The sequence below is a fragment of the Rutidosis leptorrhynchoides genome, chromosome 11 (genome assembly GCF_046630445.1).
Source record: "Rutidosis leptorrhynchoides isolate AG116_Rl617_1_P2 chromosome 11, CSIRO_AGI_Rlap_v1, whole genome shotgun sequence".
NCBI lineage: Eukaryota > Viridiplantae > Streptophyta > Magnoliopsida > Asterales > Asteraceae > Rutidosis > Rutidosis leptorrhynchoides.
In genome coordinates, this window is record NC_092343.1 from 43,380,110 (window position 1) to 43,387,632 (window position 7,523).

Below are 7,523 nucleotides of genomic sequence, written 5' to 3' on the forward strand. Positions count from 1 at the left end.
GGACACTTGAAATGGGACATCCCAAAATAGAAATGTGGACACTTGTGGTGGGACGGAGGTAGTATTATTATCATTAAAATGAACGCGTTATAAAAGACAATTAAAAGTTATTAAACGAATCGATTAAGAAATAATAAGTATGAGTATCATGATGAAATAAAATATTATAAGATATTGATTTAGACAAAATTATCGTTCTTATTATTTTATCATTACTATTATTAAAAGTATCGTTAGTATTAAAGCTATCATTTTAACAAAAATTATCATTTTAAATGAAATGTTATAGTTATTACAAAATATCATTATTATTATCATTTTTAAATAAAATTATTATTTTAAAGTTAATATTAAAAAGTATCGTAAATATTAAAGTTATCATAATTAGAATTATCATTTTATCATAACGTCATCTTAGTAATTATAAATATTGATATTTTTATAATAATAATTATTATTACAAAATAATACAACTTTTACTTACTATTATTATAGATATTATTTTATCAAATAAATATGTGATACAAACATATTTTACTACGTGTAATAAATTACTTTAATAATACCTATCATATTATCTTTATGATATTAAATGAACTCTATAAATTTTATTACTTAATATATATAAAAGTATATTTTATTATATAAATTTTAATATAAAATTTTATTTATTAATAAATGAAGTATATTATTTACTCTAATAAATCTTTTAAAAATATTTAAAAATATAAAACGACGATATTTAAACTATATATTAATCATGTATAGATTTTTGGAAATCATTTTGAGTCAAATTGACTTTTGTTGACTTTTGCATATTTGTCTCGAGCATTAGGATTGTGGTACACTATGACTTGACCTAATTTGTTAGACAAATATTGACCAACACATATATATACATAATTAATATAGGTTCGTGAATCCGAGGCCAACCTTGCACTTGTCCAATGACGTTATATGTATTTTTACAACGAAATACAGTATGGTGAGTTTCATTTGCCTTTTTACCCTTTATATTTTTGGGTTGAGAATACATGCACAATTTTTATAAATGTTTTACGAAATAGACACAAGTAATTAAAAACTACATTATATGGGTGAATGATCGAAGCCGAATATGCCCATTTTGCTTGGTAACCTAAGAATTAGTAAACCGATCTACTAATTGACGCGAATCCTAAAGATAGATCTATTGGGCCTAACGAACCACATCCAAAGTACCGGATGCTTTAGTACTTTGATGTTGTTTTTATCATGTCCGAAGGATTTCCCGGAATGATAGGGGATATTTTTATATGCATCTTGTTAATGTCGGTTACCAGGTGTTCACCATATGAATGGTTTTTGTCTCTATGCATGGGACGTATATTTATGAGAACTGGAAACAAAATTCTTGTAGTCTATTAAAATGATGAAAATGAATGATTATGATAAACTAATGAACTCACCAGCCTTTTGGTTGACACTTTAAAGCATGTTTATTCTCAGGTGATAAAGAAATCTTTCGCTGTGCATTTGCTCATTTTAAAGATATTATTTGGAGTCATTCATGGCATATTTCAAAAGACGTTGCATTCAAGTCGTTGAGTTCAATAGAGATTATTATTAAGTAAATGACAGACTAGGTCATTTATAGTTTGATATTATGAAATGGTATGCATGCCTGTAAATTTTTGATGTAAAGAAAGTTTGTCTTTTAAAAACGAATGCAATGTTTATAAAATGTATCATATAGAGGTCAAATACCTCGCGATGTAATCAACTATTGAGAATCGTTTATAATGTATATGAACGGGTCCTTTCAGTTGGTATCAGAGCGGTGGTCTTAGCGAACCAGGTCTGCATTAGTGTGTCTAACTGATAAATCGTTAGGATACATTAGTGAGTCTGGACTTCGACCGTGTCTGCATGTCAAAAGTTTTGCTTATCATTTCTAGTCAAAAATCATCTGCTTATCATCCTTAAGAAATTACCTGCTTATCATCATTAGTCTAGACACATCTTGCTACATTAATTGCATGAGTAGTGTATAGACAAAATTCATATCTTAGCGTATCTGCTAAATCATATCTTATCGTATCTGTTACTTTAAACCTTGCCTTACATATCCCGCAAATTCCTCCGTAATCTACGAAATATTTTGATCTATATATATAGATATCCTATGTAAATAGAATACCACCCGATAGCCGGAAAATTATTTTATATCAAAAAAAAAATCCTTTATCCAATCGTACGAAATGGAATTTGTCATCTGTACAAGTCACTCGAATTCCGAAATGGAATCTCACTCAAGCTCCGAAAGCAGTGTGATCGGAATGGATCAACCAATCAGTCATCACCTATTCTGGATGAATTGGGGATGGGTTCATAGCCTCCTCAATCATTGGAAACAAGAAGAAGGCGATCCTTTCCATCCACCACATTGCACTATTGGCGAAGAACATGAAGCACTTACCGGCGAACCTGTTCGAGACACCATTTTCTCTCTCATTTCCAGGGTATCTCGTCACGATTATATACTACATCAAATTCTAGATTTTACTTATCCGCTCGTCCGAACCGACAATCACCCCGGTGTAATAGAAGAAGTCAACGAGCTTCGCGCTCGGGTAGTGGCTTTGGAGAATATGTTGCAGAGATTACAAACACCAGCACCAGCACCAGCAGTATAACCAGTACCACCATCATCAACACCAATAGTACCATTACCTCCTTCAACCACAACCGCGTCATAAACCTCAACTTCACAATCTGCCCCACGAGCATCAACGTCATACGCACCATAGATGCCAAAGAGTACCAACAACAATAACTGACGAAATATTAATTCATAACTTCATTGGAGAAACATTCCGCGACGATTATGTAATCTCTAATGTCTTAGAGATTATCTAATCTGGCCCTAACCAAAAATCAGTTAAGCGAACAAAAATGATAGAAGGAAGATTAGAAAACCTGACAAAAATGGTGTGTGGTTAACAAGCTAAACTTGTTTTACCAACAGCATCAACAGTACCGTCAGCGTCACCAGCATCGTCAGTACAGTCAGCATCAGAATCAACAACACCTATAACATCACAAACTCCGTCAGTTCAAGAATCACTGTGGACATCATTTCGAATCAATGACGCGTATATTGTATCAATGAGTTATGAAGAATTAATTCATTCCCTCTGAAGAAATTATATGTATATTTTATATATATATAAATTCTGAGATCAAAATAAATCTTCCCGTACTAAGCTATTGTGTATGAATCTTAACTACTCGGTTAATTCATATTACAAATATACAATGATGTACGTCCTTCATCAACAACTTAACCATCGTTAACTACAATCTCCGTCTCATTTCAATGAATTCCACCTCATAATAAAACAAGTGTATTAATCAAATATATGTTTGATTTTTACACCTTCATCATCGATGTACTCGAAACTTTTCAAATAACATCATTCGTACCTTGCGAATTTCACAAGAATTTCACAAAAACCAACATCATGCTTCAACAAATAACAAAGTATTGATTCATAATTTCAATATCATTGAAGAAATACTTATGTGATTTCTAAAGTTTTAGGGATTACTCAATTCTAGTTTCAATCGTAAATCAAATGAGTTTAATTTAATATTAACTCATTAAATCTATGTTACATCTAAAGAAAATATACACATATATATTTTCATAAAGACTGTAATAAAATTCTTTTGTACAAAATATTAATTCTGAAAAAAAAAATTAACGGGTAGGTAATACCAGAGAGATATATAAATTCACAATTAATATGTTACATTCTTCGAATCTGATTCAGCACTTCATCTATTATACTCTTTACTTCCACAACAATATACAGGAATCAAAACAACCATACTCGTTCAAATCTAATTACATATTCTGATCTTGAAATCTCAGAATTCAATACGAGATAAAACCAAAATCATCACTCTTAGATCCTTACATCTTTCAAAGCTATACTTTGACTTCAAAACTGTGTTAGAACATCAAATGTATATTAGCGATTACAATTTGTGTTCAAACCCTTCGAAAATTTCTGAAGACACTTCAAATAATGAGCAACCGAGATGATGATCCAATCACATATTACCCACAGTTATGTACTTAAAAAGTTCTCGAAACCAAAGTCATAATTCAACACATATCTGTGTCAGATCCTTTGGCATTTATTAGCAAAAATAACTTTGCAATTCCTTTGCAAAGTAGAAAATTCTATCACAGCTTCAGCAAGACAACTTCGATTTTTCATTCGGAGTAGCCTTATCATAATCCTGATATATATGTTGCCCTTTCGCCATTGTTACCGGGAAACCTTTCATATCTCGCCACATTAGCTGTAAACTTATCAGCAACCGTAATGATCTGAGATTTTCCGAAAAGTCATTATATTTATCAAAACTCCATCATTTACCCATCTGCCTCTTGTAACGAGAATTGCCATACGAATCATTGGGAATTAGCAATCAGTATTTTGAAATCTCGCAGCATGTTGACGCCAACAGTTATACATATAACGTCTATCTCCAAGGCTTACATACTTCGAATGTGAAGTTTCTGAAAAATACTCTGAACCGCAAACTAGTTCTCTAAATGCTAATGAAGCAACAAAAATTGTAAACGACCTTAGCACTAAAAAGTTTGATGATAAAGATTAGTGTATTGGCAAAGCTCAGAAAAAGAGAAGTTTTAGAACTGGAAAACTGATTGAGCAAAGTATGAAGGAGGCTGTGGACAAATCACAAAGACTGAACCTGCCTTCAAAGGATCTAAATGATTCAGTACCTGCTGAAGTCATTAAAGAATATCTTGCTTCTGACTTTAAACCCCTGCGGACAATATTCTTCATCATCCTCTGATATTAGAAATTCTAAGATATCATCGTATCTTTCATTATAAATATCCTCCATAATTCTGAAGATATTTCCATAATTATTCTTATCTAAAATCATTTACCTCTTCGCGCTATCTGTATTACATCATAAAAGAAACTATTTTAGTTTCTAAATTTTGAAACATTCGAGTTTAAAAATAGGAATACTTTTGAAGTAATGTTTGGAGCTGAAGCATGAATTAGTATAATATAATAACACTTGATCAACGTGATTATATTACAGTAAGTCATGCTGAGTTTCTAAATGGAACGTGATGATTCATAGATCATAACGTCATCATGTGCCATGCTACACGACTCTTGTATTCTATTTAACCTCTAAAATATCTAGAAAATATTTTCTTGATAATTCGGTCTTTTCCAGGGTATTCTGGTAATTTGACAAGTCATGATCGTGCCATTACAATTTCCTTCCTAGAACATTAACAATGTTCATTCCGAAATTCATATCTGCGAATTCTGGACCATTACAAGTGGTGCTTAATCGCAAGAAGAAAAAAAATGAAAGGACAAAAATTCTGAAATAGAAATTAGGGTATAAATCACAGCAAATAAAAGAGAGCATTAACTGGAGATGACAATGATTATGGGAGACAGAAGTAGAGACATCGAAATATAAGAGAAGATATAAAATCCAACAACCACCCACAAATTATAAACCATATATATTGATGCAAATAGCAATATAGAGACACGGGAGAACTAAAAACACTATAAACCCAAGGGTGTAGTAAAAGTAAATAGATTCTTCCGGCGACAGATGAAAAAGAAGAATGACAGATATGAAGGTAAGGAGTATATCAAGAATCAGAACTGGATGGAGCATATTGACAAATACTTTAAAGTATGAGCTGAGGGAGAAAGAAGAGAAGGTGTGAGTTGTAAGGAAACGAAGGGAATGGATTTATAGTAAAATATCCGACAGAGCAATCAAAATGGATGATCACATTTAAAGCGGATCATAATTTCCTTAATCTAATCTTATTACGAAGATTTTCTCCAAATCTCTTGAACTTGAAAATCAATTCTATCTACGTCAAAAGCTATGTCGAATCTATACTTACTCATTTCACACTTTTGGTGATAGCTTCGCTCGTACTCTTCACAAAATCAAAAGGGTTTTTATCCATATTACTCAATGATGATAAAACCCTAATCTTCAGCTTATATACGTCATGAAAACATACTTATTGTCAGCCATGACCATCCCAATCAAATTTCGAGACGAAATTTCTTTAACGGGTAGGTACTGTGACAACATGGAAATTTCCGACCAAATTTAAACTTTAATCTTTATATATTCTCGACACGATAAGCAAAGTTTGTAAGTTGAATCACAAGAATTTTAAACTGTGTTCATACATTCATTTAACCTCAACTAAATTCCAAAGATTCACGACCCATTATAGGAACGGATATGATTATATATGTGTATATGTATATATATTATAACTTGAAAACGTTAACAAGTATTAGACGTATAATATTTTACATGAACGTTGTTGTTTTAAAATATATTTAAAATAATTATCGACGAAATTAAAAGATGATATTAAATGATTGAATTACTAGATACATTGAATTATGGCTACGAGTCCCTGTTAGGAGGTCTACTTTGATTTAGGAAACCTTTCCCTTTTAACCATATTCGGAAAATGGTAAAGTGATTTTACATATAAGAACAAAGTGTCAACTAACGAGAACTAGACAAGAGTTAGTGAAGAATCCTATTTGATTTTCAATTCATACCTTACAACATTTTCCTCGTGATGTTAATAAGATAACTAGTATGACTATCATTTTAAAGTTGGAATGTGGAATGTAAATAACTTAGAAGATGGGTATCGACAAGTTAAATAAATTAACGTTTTACATTAAAATGATTTTATACGTTTACCTAACCTTTAGACTTTATATCACGTTGCACCAAAAACGTTAAAAACTTGAAACCTATGAAAAGTATATTTAATCTTACTTCTCTAAAATATTTTACGATATAGCAACTTCTACTAATATAAATTTTTTGAGTAAAATGATTCTTAAAATATACTTAGTTTGGAAAACAAAGTTTTCATATTTATTTAATATTGTTTCAAACGTACAAAAACAATTTTTAAAGAACTTTATTAGTGAAACGTTTTATAAGATAAATTGTTCATAAGTTTTAAGAAACTTAATTAAAGCTTTGTATCATAAATTACATATATACATATATATATATATACATATATATATATACATATATATATATATATATTGTTTCTAAAACGCAAAACGTGATACGATATAATATTTTCTATTAGTTAAACATTTTGAACTTTGAAATATAATTAGATAGTTATTTCAATTATATATAAGATATACAAAATTATATTTTTAAATAAGAATATATATATATATATATATATATATATATATATATATATATATATATATATATATATATATATATATATTACAAATGCTTTAATTTAAACATAAAACGTTTCGGTATTATTAAACGTATTTTAATAAACAACGAGACATTGATTTATAGAAGTAAATGACCACAACACTCAAATAAAGAAGTTATACTTTGGGTAATATAAATTATAGATGATTAAGTCAAATTAT